The sequence below is a fragment of the Impatiens glandulifera genome, chromosome 5 (assembly GCF_907164915.1).
Source record: "Impatiens glandulifera chromosome 5, dImpGla2.1, whole genome shotgun sequence".
Classification (NCBI taxonomy): domain Eukaryota; kingdom Viridiplantae; phylum Streptophyta; class Magnoliopsida; order Ericales; family Balsaminaceae; genus Impatiens; species Impatiens glandulifera.
Window position 1 is genome coordinate 21,633,757 of NC_061866.1, and position 14,778 is coordinate 21,648,534.

The window sequence follows — 14,778 nt, forward strand, 5'->3', positions numbered from 1 at the left end:
TTGAATTCCATCTCTCTCAATACCGTAATCATGCCGAGCCGAACATTGGGAAACTTTTTGAGCGTTGACTTCCACTCTTGTATGGAAGAGTGGGATGGAAATCTTGAAAATGAGGTTATGTTTCAATCACTCACTGCAACCGGTCTTCGACCCTTCCTCGAAGAGGCCGGTCCCATTCTCTTGGAAGATGTCAAGGCCTTCTTTCGAAGCGCCTGCATTAGGGGAAATTACATCGTCTCTACAGTAAGAGACCACACCTTCTGGATTGATGAAGCCGAATTTGCTTCATTATTCTGCCTACCCACGGAAGGATTCTCTGACTTTCCAACACTAGAGGACCTTGCGGGATTTGAGCACGCACTATACCTCTCGGCCACCATTTATCCGGTGGAACACTATGGGTCAAAAACCCAACTCGCTAGTCACGGTCAACTTCTTCTCGAGATCGTGACTCGGTCTATCCTATGTCAGTCACCGAATCAACGGTACTCTAGAAATACCTACAACATAATGACTCACATTATTGGCGAGACGGCCATCAACTGGTCAACGGTCATATTCCAAAACCTGAAGAACATGGTGCTGACCAAGAAAGGTCTCGGTTATGCACCACATATAAGTAAGCTGATTCTCAGGTACCGGCCAGAGTTTGGACCGGGCACACCGGCCTCCTCTTCGAACATCCTTGACAAGGATTCGGTGGAGGAAAGAATTTCCAGAATGTCTCTTCCATAGGCTGTACCTTTCCATTGCTTATGTATGCTTATTTCAATACCGATTTATCTGTCGGTCTTCTTTCTGCAATGTTTCTTCAATACAATCTCATTTCAGTTTAAATGACCGAGTTTTCTTAACATCTAAAATATCTAAGTAACTGATTAACATTATCAAAACAACCGCGTTCCTATCCGGCTTCAAAGAAAAACCGCTCAAACTCAAAAGTTTGCAAAACTCTACTCACTCTAAATACTCGGTTAAACTTAGAAACCGCAGCATCAATCGGTCTCAAAAAGGGATTGCGTCATCAATGACGAAAGCAAAAGTTTTGGGGGAAATTTCCCGCTCAAAAACCCCCGCCCATGGTTTGGCGCATATTCCGTTCCCGCCCATGGTTTGCCGCTCATTTGTTTTGGAGGGAAATTTCCCGCCCAATGTTGATGGGACGGTTGGGCTTCCAAATCGCATCTATAAAAGGGACTCTCAGTCATTTTATTTCATTCTCACGCGATATTACTTTCTCTCTCTAAGCTCTCAAACTCTCTGAAGCGGTTATTTCTCAAACTTTCTCAAACTCTCTAAGATGGGGCGCGATTCGGCCTTGTTTAAGCAATTGACTCAGGTGGATTTCGAGGAAATCCGACAGAAAGGCACATCTACGGTAAAGGAGGTTATTGACCGGGTAGCCGAAACCGATCTGGAGTATTTTCTTGGTGGCCCTCATGTTCTTTATAAGGATGCGGTTAAGGAATTTTTCGATACCGTAACTATCTCTACCGATAAGATCACCGCAACTGTATGCGGTACTGAAATAGAGCTCACCGACGCATCGGTGGCAAAGAGCCTGTGTCTTCCAACGGCCGGCCAGGATGCAACGGAGGACATCGAGATTAAAACTTTTGAGGCAGCATGCCAGATACTCTCGGCGACTAAGGAGCCGATAAAAGTATCCGGTAGCAAATCAACGTTGAAACCGGAGTATATTCCAATCTGTGATATCTTTGCAAGGGAGATTCTAGTAAGGGGAGGAAACTATAGCAGCCTAACAAAGGACAAAATCAGGATGCTGATCGGCCTGATAGAGGGAACAAAGGTTAACTGGGCAAAGACAGTGTTCCACAACTTAATGGAAATGGTGAAACCGGACTCAAACCGGTCTTGGGGATACGCCGTTCCTCTAGGTAAGATCTTCCTTCATCTTAATCTCAACATTGGTCCGGGCGTCACCATCTGCTCAAGAAGCCTGATACGGTCCAAACAATTCCTGGAAAGGAAGCAGCCGGCCCCCGGTTCCACAGGTGGCCGAAAGAAGGCAACCGGCAAGAAAGCGGCCCCAGCCAAAGAAAAGGCTGAAAGCAAAGGAAAAGAGAAAGTAACTTTCTCGGAACCGCCACATCAAACGGAGGATGAAGAGTCGGCTTCCCATTCTGAAAAAACCGATACAGAAAAGACCGATGACGAAAGATCGGCCAATGAAGAAGAGCATTCGGGCCAGAGCCCCGATAATGCCGGTCCTGGCACCAATCCCGAGACCACCGAGGGTGGTGAAGAGGATGGTGAAGAAGGTGGTGAAGAAGCCGGTGATGGAGACGACAACAAAGATAATGAGGAGGACGAAGAAGTAGAGGCCGATAGGGTAACTCTGAAAGTCCTAAAGGGCACCATACAGCGAGCCGAGACGATTGAGGAATTATACCTGGAATGGCACGAGCACCGGTTCGGCAAACCGTATAGGCAAATCCTACCGGGCTACACAGACGTGGAATGCCTCCATAGACTGAAGAGAGTGGAGGACGTGATCATGGATCTCACAAAATCCAATACAATTGAAGAGGTATTACACAGAACCTACCTCTTAAAACCACAGGCACAACTACGGAAGCTAATCATACGCATCCGGAAGATTACGGAGAAGTTCGAAGAGGTTGGACCGGAAGACACCTTAACACCGCGGGTGTTGGAAAGGCTTGAAAAAGCCAAAGGAGACCTTATTCAAGAAATTGACCGGCTGGAGGCAATGTACAGTCAAAGGGAAATACCGGTCTATACAGCTCCCCGGATCGAAACAAGTCCGGATCACTGTCCAACACCTCCAAGGGAGAATGCGGCATCAGAAGAATCCGATGAAAGGGCGGATCCTCATCTCACCGGGCAATCTCCACTTACACAACCGGAAGTCTCCGAATCAGACTTCACAAAGGAATGGGTTGAGAGCCGCTTTCAAGAGTTTTAAATCTCTGAAGTTCTCCCTTTGAAGGAGAAATTCCATAGAACCGTTTGCTCGGCACTCAAGTTCACCGACACCACAAGGTATCTTTTGGATAGAACACAGGACCGGTTCACAGAAATCGATGAAGATCAACAGGAAGAAGCGGTTCTGCGCAGCAAACATCTTAAGCGAACCGTGATTTTGGAAGATACGACTTCCGAGTTAAAGGAGAACTTTGACCGGCTTGAAAGAGAGACCGATCAACGACTGACGGAGGTTGCTAACGATCTGGTCGGCACAACACTCAGACGGGTTTCCGAACTTGAGAAGAAGAATGCCGGTCTCGAGGACGAACTCAAGGCGCTCTCCGCTCAAGTTACCGAACTGCTCCAAGCCAAGATAAATGCGGATGCCGCGGCTGTAGAGGCTGATGCCCAAGCGGCTAAGAAGGTCCAGGATGAACTGGACGCCGAAGCAAGAAAAGAAAAGGAGGCACCGCGACCATCGCAGCTTACCGAAGAAGAAGAGGAAGCCGAGCGACTTCGAAGGGCAGAGGCCAAGTTCCCGGGACTTACAAAGAAAGCAGCCGCTCAAGCTGCGAAGGATGTTGCGCGGTTAGAAAGGGAAAGACGGAGGCTGGAAGGCTTCGCAGAAGACAACAAAAAGAAAAAGGCGGCCTCTTCCGTTTCAATTCCGACAAAGTGAAAAAGGGAACCTTCAAAGAAAGTTCAAATAGCCGACTTGCTCAATGAGGTCACCGAAACGCAGCAGACTACTCAAGTCGAAGAGGAGGTTGAAAAACGCCTGCAGCCCCGGTCTACAAGACAACGAGTCTCCGAACCGGCTAGTCAACCGCAATCGGTGAAGAAGAAGTGGAACATATATGATTTCTCGGACTCAGAATAGGGGCTCTCTTTCCTTTACTTGTCTTAGTATTTCTATATATTATTTTTGGTTATCTATCATATATATAGAACTATTTTTGAAACCGGCCATCTTTTGCATATCTACTTGGTTTTGATAATTTTAAATAAAATAATCAAAAAGGGAGAAATTGATAAGATAAAAGATAAGACCGTTCCAAAATTTTTCTCAAAATTTTTCGAAAAATTCTCCTAAGTCAGTTTCAAAAATCCGGACAAACAAAACAACCGGCCTACGGTTGCAAACTTACATAATTTTGATAATTTTAAATAAAATAATCAAAAAGTGAGAAATTGTTAGATAAAATTAGACCGGTTCAAATAAACCTAACTTAAATAAACCTTCCATGCAGGAACAAAGAACCGGACCGGACAAACAAAAGAACCGGCTAAGAAAACTAGCCGGTCAAGCTACTAAACCGACCAAGAATACTTGGAACATGACCGCACAAAGAAAGGATCGGCCAAAGCTTAAAACCGGAAACATCAGACAGCCGACCGGCCACAAGGCAAAGGAATAACCGGAAGAAGTCCAGTTACATCACTCATACCGGAAGCCATCCGGTTAAGTCAAATGACCGACCAGTACAAGAAGACAAATCGGGTATCTGTTGAGAATGATACCAAAGGAACAGACTAAACACTTCCATATCCATACAAGTCTGAGGAAAGACTGCAGGCTGCAGAAGACAGTCCTACCGGATCTTTCCACTTCAGGATAAGTCAGAAAGGAGATCTTCCAAGTACAGACAACTGTCTAACAGACAGTGTCTACATTGAGTAAAAGACAAACCTAGCAGGTTTGTCTTACATACCGGAAGAACAGACTGCCAAGTCTGAGGTTGACCATCAGGTCTGAGGAAACGACCGTAGATCTGAATCTCTGAATCACTGAACATCTGCACCCCTGCTCAACCAATCAGATTCAAGGCAGTAAAATATGACCGTTGGCATATTTCACCTATAAAAGGGGCAGTTGAAGAAGAGTAAATGCGTGACACACAGCGAGCATTTAATTTACAAGTGAAAATAGTGTGCTCTCGCTAGAAAGCCTAGTGTTAAAGTTGAAGTGTTTAATCTACAATTCCGGTACAAATTGTAAGAGTGTTATCGAGCAGGAAATAAGTCTCGATCGGATTGTATTTGTATTCCTTAGTGAATATCCTTCTCGCGGTTTCGAGAGGAAGGGGTGACGTAGGAGTTTTATCTCCGAACATCCATAACATCGGTCTTGTTATTTACTTTCTGTCGGCTCCATTGTCTAACCGATTTACACTAACTTAACTACACCGCTCTAAACTGACTCTATATTATCCATACCGAATCACCAGGTTACCGAAACCGACCCACCATTTTTCAAACCTTCATCATCCGAAACCGGCCTTGCGTACTATACAAGTGTGCTGCTTCAACCTGAAAGCAAACCCCTTCTGCACTTGAACCTAGTTCAAGGGTTTGTGACAGGTTGTGTAGTATTGAAACCCCGGTGTTAATCTCTAACCGGATTAACCACCACCCTTCGAGTGAGAACCGCTAACCGGTCCAACCCCCGGTCCTCCAGCGGCTACCTAGATCCTAACAACAGCATTCGATACTCAATACTTCTCCCATTGGTTGTCGGCTACTTATTTGTTCTAACTTTCTTCTCTTTGTTCTCGCCTTCAAATTTTCGTGGATTCAAACTTGGTTCCATTTTCACATTAGAACTTTTATTTATAAATTTTTAATTATGTTATTGACTTATTTATGACTTGTGACTTCATATATTAGTTTATTTTGATTTGAATTTTTAACTACCTTCATTTTTGTGTATTTCATATGTAGATAAAAATCAAGAAGGCAACATAATAGTTTCATCAATATTGTCCAAGTAAGGATCAAATGTTCTAAAGGATGTTGATGCAGACATTGAAGAGAAAGGCGATGAAGGAGAAAGATTTGACACGAATTAATCTCGATTGATGATATTTAAAGAATGTTGACTTTACAGAAATTTCTATTTTATGAATTTTTCAAATTTTATTACTTTGTTGAACTATTTGGTCAATTAATGTGTAACGATAGACAAGACTTTTGTTTGGTGTATATTATGACTATTTGATAATGTTATTGAACTCTTGTTTTCTAGAATATTAATGATTTATATTTATTTTTATTTTTAGTGAGATAACCCGCGGGCTGGCCCGCCTAACCCGCAACCCACCTTAGGTTGGGTTGGGGATTTTCAGCCAACCGGAATGGTGGGCCGGCCCATCTTCGACCAATCAAACAATGGGTTTTGGTGGGTAGGCCCTCCCAGTCATGGTTTGGCCTGTCTGACTTCTCTACTTGAGAGGTTATCTTTTGCCTACGGATTCATCAAGGGAGGCTATTTATAGGCTCTCGAAATCGGTTGATTAACCAAGTGGGCTTCAATTAGTCAAACACCAGTAATAGTGTTTTGTTTGTTCTTCCATCTAGTTGCCAGAATAGGCATCAATGATGCACTTAGATGTAGGGGAAATGATCACTAAAGTAGGGTGATCATTTCATCTTTTGAACAGAGTCAAAATGTTGAGAAATTGTAGAGTTTTATCTTTGAAAAATCAAAGATGGTTGTTGTGCTTATTTTCTCGGTGACTGCGAGGAAGACGACGAACGAGGGAAAATAATGTCGTTTCAAGCGAAAAATCGGACGCTGAGTGTTCTATCCATGTTTCGTCCGTGACCAAGCCATCCATTGCGTTTTAGCTAACGGTCATGGGGTGCGCGTTAGCTGATTCCCTACTTCGCAGATGCATGCTCCTTCCGTTGCAGCAGGGGACGTGGGCAACGCTGGGGCGTTGGATGAAAATCCAGTGCTAATCCGATGGCTTTGATCCTTGTTACAATAGTTCTTCCGAATTTCGTCCACACAAGATCACAAATTTAATTTTTTTTATTTAAAACCTTAAGGGTTTATTTGAAATTAATTTAATTTCACCCTTTTGGATTTATTTTTAAATCTTTAAAAATACAAAATCTTTAAAATCAATATGACTTTTATTTTGCCAATATATTTTATTTTTGTATATTTTTGAGTTAAATAAATAAGTTACTTGGGATAAAATGGATTTAACATTTGTCCCCAGCTATTTATTTTAATCACTTTGATATTTCTAAGAATTTGATATAAAATAAGTACATCATTTATCCCCAAATTATTATTATTTTTATTTTGTATTTACTATTATCCTGAATTAATTTAAGATTTAATTATTACAATAATTAATCCAATTAATGTTTTAAATAGATTTTGGCCTCGGGTTTTAATTATTTTGAATTTATTTATTCAAAATAATTATTTTTAAAATTCATAAATTGGGTATGTAGAATTTTAATTCTTATAGTGTACCCCTCTCGAATCAAGTTTGATTACTACAAATTGGTATTGAAAACTGAGATTTGAGTATAAAATCTAACACTAAGCTTTTCTGATACAACTTATGTTATTGAGAGTGTTAGAAAGATAGAACCTGTAGTGAGCTGATGCTAAAGTGATTTGGTGTTTTTGTATGTAACATTCGTTGAGGTGCTTTCAAGCATTGGCCAGGGATCTTTCCTTGGTGATTATTCTAACAAGGCTAGTTTTTGTATCTTGTTTCACAGATCTTAAAAAATCTTCGTAAAATCCACATGGTAAGGATATAGAGACAATCATAGACATTTTGTTGAAAAATCAACTCTTATTAGCATGAATATCACTAAATAATTAAAGATAGTTATATACAAATGGCTAATGATCAATGCCACATTATGAGACATGAAGGTTTTGATAACTTTTCATGTGGGTTACTAACAAGTAACATCCTAGAATGATCATATGTATATAATCACGGGACTATCGACAGATAAGTCCTAGTGAAAGGTGATGAGTTTATCACATATCTTACTAACAAGTAATTCTTAAGACGATCATATAAAAATAATCTTGGTACTATCAACAAATATTTTTATTCTATTTGTGGATTATGAAAAAGAACATATTGAGATATAGGATTTGGAGATACCTATTGAGAAATAGGGTTTTACTTTGAGTACCTATTGAGAGATAGTTTGGTTATGATCATGTACATATGATCTCTATACTTGTCCATAGACAAGACTTAGTTTTCTATTGAGAGATAAAGTTTTCACATTTTGTGAATTAGGAGACATACCCATTAAGAAATATGATTTTTATTGGATACATATCGAATGATAGAGTTTAAACGGATCATGTATGAATGATCGCGACACCATCAACATATGGGATTTGAGATACCTATTAACAAATAGGGTTTCGACTTTAGAGTGTCTATATAGAGATCGGGTTTTGTCACCTATCAAGGGATAGGGTTTTTAATTTACAGTACCTATCGAAGGATAGAGTTTTGATAGGATCATGTACGTATGATCATTGGATTTTGACTACTTTTCCCTCTTTCCTTTTCTTTCTCGATCGCATCATAGTGATTATTGTCGGTTTTAAGCATATTTTTCATGTTGTGGAAGGTTTTGATGGCGAATTATACAGAATATCTATTGTTAACGCTCTCTTAGATCATATCGATTTGTTGTTTCTCACTTGGGAGGGAATTAATTTCTTCAACAATAGATTTCCATCATTCGATGAAGATGAAGAACTTCTCATTGTTTAATATTCTTCAACCTGTTCTCTGGTCGCTCCAGCTTGAGGTGCATGGTGAAGCGTTATATAAATATGGCTGTCAGTTCCTCAATAATTTGAAAATATGTTGCCTTTTTACTTGTGATACCAACGTAGAGCGGTGTCGTCGAGGTACTAGGGGAATAGGTGGAGAACTATCGGTTCACTAAGTCGCAATGGGGTCATTGCAGATGTATAGATCTTGAAGAAAATAGACGGGTCACTTTTTTTGATGTATTTGGATGTATTTGGATATGGCTGATAATTATTTGATACCTAGTGGGATAACTTTTCATTCAACAGTTTTCATGAAATCCTCATAGTCATAGTGTTCCTCTATACTTTTTCCCTTAGACATTTTATTTAGTTCGTCTTGCATATCTTCCTACATAACTTGAACTTGAGCTTTATGGCGTTCATATTTCGTAAAAGGTGGTTGTTCTGCTACCAGAATGGGTCTCCCATGTGGTCCCTTAAGATTGAGTTACTCTTTGTGTGTCTCGTATTAGGAATATGTGGTTGGATCGAAATCTTCGTCGGAGTCTTCATAGGAAGAAACTTCCTCTTGAGTTCCAGGCTGAATAGGATAGGGATATATTAGAGTGAATATCACCGAGATTTGTTGGTTAGGAAATCGAGAGGAAGAAGGAATATTTTTGGATGTGGACAGTATTTGATGATAAGCTATAGTGCTCATGATCAACGCGAGTTGTTCCGTCACATGTTGCAAAGCTACCTTCATTTCCCTGAATTTGGTCATAGAGACCGTTTTAGGTCTTGTTGTTTCGAAAAGTGAGGTTTAAGTCTTAATATACAAGAAATTGAAAGTTTGTAGTCTTTCGACTCAATCTAATAGTCTACCTATCTTAGACAATAAAATGTAACGTTTCCGAATATCTATTTTTGGGGGTCGTATCAGCTGCTATAGTCTTTGACTATTGCGAAGTAAAAGAGGTGAGGGTTTGCAATTGTAACAGAAGTACAATATAATGCATATGCATGTAAGATGAATCCTACAGAACGAACATCTCATTGTGATTCAAAAGTTAAACATAGAGTTGTTATATAAACACTCGTTAAGTTTTTTACTTGCGATCTCTCTTGTTGACATTTACAGAGAGAGTTTAAAAGGGAGAATCTGAAGATAAAGGCTGTAGGTTTTAAGTTCTACTATAGCCCATTCCTACACTTGAAGCTTCCTCCTCGTCAATCTTTTTGACATGTTCATATTCTTTGAGCATGATGGTCATGTAATTCTTCTTCTCCTTCGTAATGCCCATCTAGGAGGCATTGTGCCACTTTTCGAGATATCTCACATAGGTATTGTGGTCAATCGGCCTGTCTAAAACGATGAAACTTCTCGTATAAGCATAAAATTACGACCAAATTGATTCAACACATAGTGAGTGTATTAGGAGGTGACCCATTCCAAGCCCATAAGCATGATCATGAGTTCATCATCCATCATGTAAGTCATCTTCGTGATGAGATATCACATGAGCAATTCCCTATTTTTGTTATCATTCTTTACGAGAGGTTTAAGCGTGATTTTCCTTATTCTTTGGTATTGAAGAGTAGGGGACATGATGTCTTTGGGACATATAGGCGGTAGGCATTTGAGTTTATCAAGCAACCAGATGTAGAGAACTTGAGGTGAGCCTCTTTTTCTCATAGTAGAGGTTAAGTATGAGTCATCCAACCCCATCAATGTTTCATCCAGAATGATACATGAGGGGTATTTGTTCCCCTACACATTTAGTACCTCTTGAATTTTGGAGGATGGCTTGTCTTCCGCTGGATCCATGAAGAAATAGACCAACATGACCGTTAATGTCATCACGGAGGAACCCAATGTTAAAAGGAATTTCTCTATTTTAGTCCTCTATTTTTGTCAATTTTGGATGTCAATGACATTCTTTTTGAGGATCGTCTCGGATGTTATCTTGGTATATCCTCATTCTTCTTGTAAGAGCTTCCTCAAGGATATTGATTCCACAAATGGCTTCAAATGCAGAATATTAATGTTGTCCATTATCAAGATAGCTCAGAATTCTTCTATGGTTAGACTCCTTTGTATTTATCCCATAAAGTATACCCGGCCTGTGGGGTTCCACGTCCTTTGTATTTTCATCATGAAGGTTTTGTTTATCTTGAAGTTTATAAGCCTCATGATGTGAGTTAGTCCATAGATTCCATGCTTCTACTCGTTTTCATGGAAGTTGTCGATCCATGGGATCATGGAGATATCCTTTAGCATAGACATCGTCTGTGATTGGAAATTCAATTTTTTTACAAAGATGTGAATGTTTTGAAGAATGAACGTTTTTGAGATGTTCACTTAGACTATATATGAATATATATAATATATATATAATAGTCACATAAGGGTTGTAGTGACGAGGTTTAGTTGTTTGGGCACGATAAACAACAAGTTTGTGAGAGATTATCTTGGTTTTTTCTACTAAGGAGAATCATGAAAGAGTATCATTCACTGATAGTGGAGTGGGTAAAACTGCCGGCATAAATCAGAGAATATCAACTAGATTGGGAATTTCCCCCACCTCCACAATGCCCACGTCCTTCCGACGGCTCATCGCCAAATGGTAGGGTCGATCCCATGCATTTTGGTTTTTCCTCTCGAACATTTATCATTTAGTAACAAGTTGTCGTTCCTCATTAATAATATTTGTACATAATTTGTAGAAGTGGCGACTCCAATCGTGTACTTGATAGAAAAATTAAGTAAGTTAATTTTTGGAACCGGCCAGACGAACTAAACAATCGTCAATTTTCATGTGCAGGTACAGATCAAAACCGTGTGAACCGGTTGGCGTATCAAAACCGGTTGCTACTATACTTCAAAGAAACCAGTTTCAAGTGATCAAGTTAAAGATCAGAGGAACCGGTTTTCACTTTCTCAAGCGACAGGTTAGCCAAGACATAAACTTACATACCAACCGGATAATACAGCACAAGACACAAAAACCGGAAAATTCAAACTTCAAGAGTGACGCACCATGACGAAAGAAACGTGTCTTGAAAGAATAAAAGAAGATCAGATCCGATCGGAAGCATGCGAGGAAAGCAATGATGCTTTATTGATCTTAAATTGACAACCGGAGGTGCATGTTCAACACGTGTACAAATCTGAAAACCGGCTACGTCATCTTCTGCTCAGAGCTGCCTGCATGACTGCCAGGTGTTGAGGAAAATGAAGCGTTCAAGCAACCTTTCTGCATCAGGCGTGATAATGATCAACCAATCCAGAGGAGAGAGAAGAAAGTAACCGTTGGCTACTTTCAGCTATAAAAGGAAGATCAAACGTCTTCATTTAATGCAGAAGTTGTGAGCATCATCAGTTCTGAAAGTTGTAGATTACGAATTACGAAAAACATTAAATTTTAGAGAGATAAAGTCCTATACTGTAAAACCGGTGTGTCTAAAACCGGAAGTTTTTTGTGTGTTGTTGTGTTGAGTTGTTGTATTACATCAAAGTGTGAGTTTGGTGTAACCGGCGAGTAGTGAAGTTGGGCTCGACCGGCAGTATTGTTGTAACTCTAAAAGTTAGTGGAGATCCAGCTCATAACCTGAGAAGAAGGGGTGACGTAGGAGGGTTTGCTCAGAACATCCATAAACAAATCTCTGTCTTGTGTTCTTTCCTTTGCTTTTATTACTTAGCCTAACCTCAAACTAATCCTACTCCTAAAACCGATCACTCACATCCATAAAACCGACTCCTCCTAAAACATCATCTAAAGTCGCAAAAGTTGCTTCAACCTGAAACAGACATTTCCGCCCTGGAACCCGGTTCAAGAGTCTGTGACAGATTGTGTAGTGCTGAGAACGGTTATAGTCTCTAACCGGACTATCACCAAAGTGGTGTGTGTGTCGTAAGCGGCCACCCTTCCCGAAACCGGAAAACACCCCGGTCCTCCAAGGGCGTCCCCGATCCTAACAAGTGGTATCAGAGCGAGGTTCTTAGCATTCAAGCAACCAAAGAAGATGGAAAGCATGACCCACAGCGACAAGCCGCCAATGCTAAACAACGAAGCGTTTAGCAGTTGGAAGAAACAGATGTATCTACATCTGATTACGTTAGATGATGAGATGAGCCGAGTCCTGAAAGAGGGACCGATCAAGATCAACAAGGAGGAAAACCTATGGACAAGCGAAGATCGAAGACGGAGTAACCTGGACAACCATTGCATGAGGCACATCTATAAGGCTATAGATGATAACACTTTGAATAAAATATCAGAGTGTGAAAATGCAAAAGAAGCCTGGGAAATGATCATTCAGATCCACGAGGGAAACGAAAGAACCAAGGAGAACAAAATCTTGGTGGCTATACAAAAATATGAAAATATAAGGATGAAACCGGGAGAAAATATGAAGGAATTCAGCAACCGGTTCACCAGTGTAGTCAACGAACTTCAAACACTCGGGAAGAAGTATGACAACCGAGAAGTGATCATCAAAGCCCTAAGATCTTTGCCAAGCACATGGGATATCAAGACCATGGTGATGAGGGAGTCAAGCACCCTTGGGCAGATGAAGTTGCATGATGTGTTCGAGGACTTGAAAGCCTACGAGTTCGAGATCAAGTCTCGGATCGAAGACGAAGCATCCACATCAACCGCAACCAGAGCTTTGGTTACATCGGTGGAACCGGCGGTTCAAGTATCAACCGCACCGGCTCCAGTCAAAAACACCGATCAAATTACGGAAGATGTGATGGCGATGCTAGCTCAGAAATTCGGGAAATTCATGAAGAAGAGCCAGCCACCATCTAATAATGATTTTAATTATAACTATGTAGATAAATCAAACAAGAGATGTTATAACTGTGATGGTTTTGGACATTTCAGGTCAGAGTGTAGAAAACCAAGAAGAGACGATAAAAAACCGGAAGGAAATTATCAAGGAAACAATTATCAAGGGAATAACTATCAAGGCAACCGGTATCAGGGAAACAACTACCAAGGGAACAACTATCGGGGAAACAACAACAACCAACGAAACAACTACCGGAGAAACGATGATCAACATGCTGATGAAGGAAAGGAAATTCAAAAGGCGCTCATTGCATCTGATGGTGGAAGCGAGTGGGCATACTCCGATAATGAATATGGTGAAGAGAAAGTAACCTGTTTCATGGCAAACGACGAAGAGGTATTCGATTTTTCTTCTGATGAGTTTACCAAAGAAGATCTAGTTTCTACACTCAACCAAATGGTTGCTGAGTTCAGAAACATATCTGCTTACATACCAACTCCAATAGAACTTAAAACCGAACAAATAAATAATGATAAAACATGTGAAATCGAAATGTATGAACCGGATGAACTATTCTCCAATAATGAGAAAACAGTTCAACCGGTAACCGAAACCGATGAACGAGCAATGTACGTCACGGCTGCGTGGGAGAGATCACGTCAAGCAGTGAAACAAATGTGTAATTACAAAAGACACCCGAAGTGTAGGTATGGTATCGGTTATGAACCAAATAAACAAAATGAAACAAAACAACCTAACGGGATGAAACTCACGAAAAATAATCTTCCATTTATAAAATTTGTCAAAAGTTCACAAACCGAAAATGACCTAAAACCGGAAGAAACGCTTAAGTATATAAGTCCTAACGAATCTGAAAAATGGCTTCATCCTGAGAGAAGGAAAGTCAACCGGAAACCAAGTAAACCTAATAAAACCCGACATCAAAGAAGCCCATCACCACATAAGGCATTCTTGAGCAACAGCCAAGAAGTTAAGCCAAATATTATCAAAACAATAACCGGGAAAGTGATCCGACTCATTCAAGTCTAGATCCCAAAGGGACTAATCAACCATGGACCCAACTGAATGTGGGTACCAAAAAGGTGTAAATAATTGTCTGTTGCAGGTTAGGAGGAGCAACCGGCTAAAGAATTCGGAATGGTACTTATACAGCGGATGCTCAAGGCATATGACCGGAAACAAGGAGCTACTAACCGACATCAAGTACGAAACCGGAGCAGTCATCACATTCGGGGATAATTTAAAAGGTAAAACCGTGGGCAAGGGTAAGATTGTCCATGGTAATCTGTCTATAAATAATGTATTATTGGTAGAAAAACTAAGCTTTAATCTATTAAGCATAAGCCAAATGTGTGATGTGGGATACAAAGTTGAATTTCATAAAAACTCATGCCTAGTCAAAAATCAAGATAATGACACTTTGCTAACCGGTAACCGGATAGGAAACATTTACAAAGTAAATTGGA